The sequence below is a fragment of the Echinops telfairi genome, unplaced genomic scaffold, assembly GCF_000313985.2.
Source record: "Echinops telfairi isolate 266 unplaced genomic scaffold, ASM31398v2 ScPeMD7_36;HRSCAF=134, whole genome shotgun sequence".
Taxonomy (NCBI): Eukaryota; Metazoa; Chordata; class Mammalia; order Afrosoricida; family Tenrecidae; genus Echinops; species Echinops telfairi.
Window position 1 is genome coordinate 4,119,745 of NW_022103934.1, and position 3,109 is coordinate 4,122,853.

At 51.9% G+C, this 3,109-nt stretch overlaps 1 pseudogene; it reads right to left on the reverse strand.

Moving 5' to 3' along the window:
* Window positions 1-2,187: 2,187 nt before the first annotated feature.
* Window positions 2,188-2,784, reverse strand: LOC101657381 (annotated as a pseudogene).
* Window positions 2,785-3,109: the final 325 nt, after the last annotated feature.

Sequence of the window (3,109 nt, forward strand, 5' to 3'; positions counted from 1 at the left end):
TGGTTAGCACCACCGGGGCTCCCTGTGTAAAGCACACCCCCTCCATGATGCCATTTAGACAGTGGGAGAGACCTAGGAGGTTGATGCTGAAGGCCTTGCAGCGGCCTCAGAGCTCTCGTGGGGCGGTGGTGGCTCAGGGGTACAATGCTCACCTTCTAAACAAGAGACCGGGGTTTGATTCCCAGCCAGTGCACGCCACCTCAGTGGATGAGACAGAGTAAGAAGAAAGGCCTGCTTACCAGCTTCTGATCAATCAGCTCATGAAAATCCTCTGGATCGATCATAATCCTGCAAGGCACAACTCATCACAGGGGCTCCACAGGACTGGGCAGCGGCTCCTGGGCTGGCCACAAGTCGATGAGGCTGTCTGCTCCCGTGGACCTGGACAGCCTTGGAAACCCTGTGGAGGAGGGGCTGTGAGTTGGAATCAACTGGGCGGCGGTGGGTGTGTTTTGAAACCAACTACAGTGAACCCTCGCCACTTCGCGCTTCCACTTCCGCGGCTTCACTCTATCGCGGTTTTTGCGTAACGGCGCATGCTCTTTCATTACTGCCACTGATTGGCTCATGCTGTACACGCTTCTGTCTGCATCGCTACGTATCGGAGCTACGTATCAGATGCATTTTTGCTTTTGTACAGTGTACTGTAATTGTTTGCGATTTTTAAGAAATTTTATCTAAGCCCTATGATGGCTCCTAAACGAGCTGCTTCTTCTAAGCTTTCTGACAATAAAAATAAGCGCCAGAGGAAGATGCTCACCATCCACGAAAAGGTAAAACTTTTGGATATGATCAAAGATGGCAAGAAAATCGTGGAGGTTGCACGCCATTTCAAATTGAATGAGTCTTCCGTTCGCTCCATCCGCTGTACTTCATAATATAATAAATAATAAATGATAATTGTAACGTCCAAAATGTTTTACTGCATTTTCCCTTTTTCGTTTAATAAATTGGGTAATACGAGTGTAATGGTGACTAAAGGGTGTTTTTTCATGTCCTCTATGCTCTAACTACGAAAATATTTGATTTACAAAGAAGGAATCCTACTTCGCGGAATTTCATTTATCACGGTAGGGTCTAGAACCGATTAACCGCGATAAACGAGGGTTCACTGTATTGGAAGGGCGGTGCACAATTTGGCAGTCAGCACAGACTGACTGTGCGCACTCATTTGTCACCGACGAGGCAAGCACACACAAGCCTGCTCAGCGCCTTCACACGGGCTGTTCCAGCTGCTTAGAAGTGCGCTCTACAGACACTTGTAGGGTTCATCTCTCACCCCATGTGACTGCCTCAGAGGGGACTGCAAGCCGGTCTCCCCATCCCCAGGGGCTCGAAGCCCTCCCACCAGTACCCTCAGGCTGCACGTCAGCCAGGCACCCAGCCACAGCGGAGTGGGGGTGGGTGGACGAGGTGGGCCGGCTAGGACCTCTTCTTGTTGCTTCTGGGACCAAAGAGAATCAAGCACCCTTTTCTGAGGGGACACGGCATCCCCCCAGGAGCACAGTTAGTTAAGCGCTTGACGACATCAAACGAACCCACGCAGTGCAGCAGTGGTGCCTGGCCCCCTTCCCAAAGGTACAGCCCTCGAAAGCCGCCTGGATGCCAGTGCCACCCTGACACACAGTGGGTGGCCAGGTGGCAGACTCAACTCCGTGACAACTGCCTTGTTGCTGCTTATTCTGAGGGGACCTGGCCAGCCAGCCCAGCCGCTTCATCTCCTTCAGCTGCACACTCAGACGCCCTGTATATCCAGGTGATGCTAACTCACGCGGCCCGACAGGGCAGGGCCGAAGTGCCCCGAGCGTTTCCCAGACTAACTCTGGGTACGGGGAGAAAGCCTCCTCACGCTCCATTTTTTGTTCAAAGCAATGAATTTATTTAGAGGAAACGCTGCTGTGATTCCTGATTTGGCAGCACCTGGTGTTGTTTACAGAGTTATGGTTTGGTTTGCTGTTTTGCTCCGTACCGGACACGTCAATAGTTTTCTACATCATTTTCAGTCAGGAGTAATGGTGTCATCTCTTTGTGTGTGTGTGTGTGGATATTGTCCTTTTCCCCCCCTCTCTCATCAGAGAAAAGAGAAAATTTTAAACTCTTTTCAGCACGAGTATTAATCTTTAAGGTAAGTAAGTACGCGGAGGGGAAACAAAAATGTATGCGAATGAGGTCCAAACCCTGCAGGTGTCACGTGCTTTTCTCTCGGGTTCTCAAAAGCACCCCCCCCCACCCACTGAGTTCCATTCTGTAAACTTTGAACTCTAGCGCTCACCAATCTGGTGCATATTTAGGCAACAGTCCCATGGAGGGGCACTGGTAAACAGCCGAGGCCAAACCCATGAGGTTCCCAATGAGATCAACCAAACCCCGAAGAAACTTCTGGCTTGAACGTCTCAGCATCTTGCAAGTGGCTGAAACGGTCTGAAGAGGTCACCAGGCCATCATAAAGGACACCCCAGCAGGTGAGATGGAGAGGGCTCACCTGCCACGTGCGTGATGAAGAGGCTCATGGGAATCTGTGTAAGGGGACCAGGGCGATGTTCCGCAGTGTTTCTCTACCAGGATCCGCTGGGTCTCTTGAACGCTGGTATCAGGCGCTTGCTTGCCCAAGGGACCAACTGGGGACAGGGAGTCTCCCTGGCCACTGCCCTGGTCACTTTGGCCCCTGCTGCTTCCTCCAGGCCCACTTGACGCTCCGGCCTCTGTTGACTGCCGGCCACCCTTGGGCCATCGTGGCAAAGCTGCCAAGCTTTGTCAGAGCGATTCACTGACCGTAAAGCCCATGAGTGCCCACAACTTCTGAAAGCCCGCTCTGTACCCTGAGGAGAGGTGGATAGTTTCGAATTGCTGACCTTTCAGGTGCCAGTCAGCCCAAGGTAACCTGCTAAACCATCAGGGCTTAGACCTGCTCAGAGGAGCCCTGCAGGTGCTTTGGGGTAAGGGTTGGGCTTTTAATGACAAGTCCGTGGTTCAAGCCCATTCACCACTCTGGGGGATAAAGATGAGGCTGCACACTCCTGTAAGGATCGACAGGCGATCTAAATCTCCAAGGTGCAGCTCTACCCTGTCCTGTAGGGTTGCTTTCTGTCGGAATCAACTCAATGGTTTT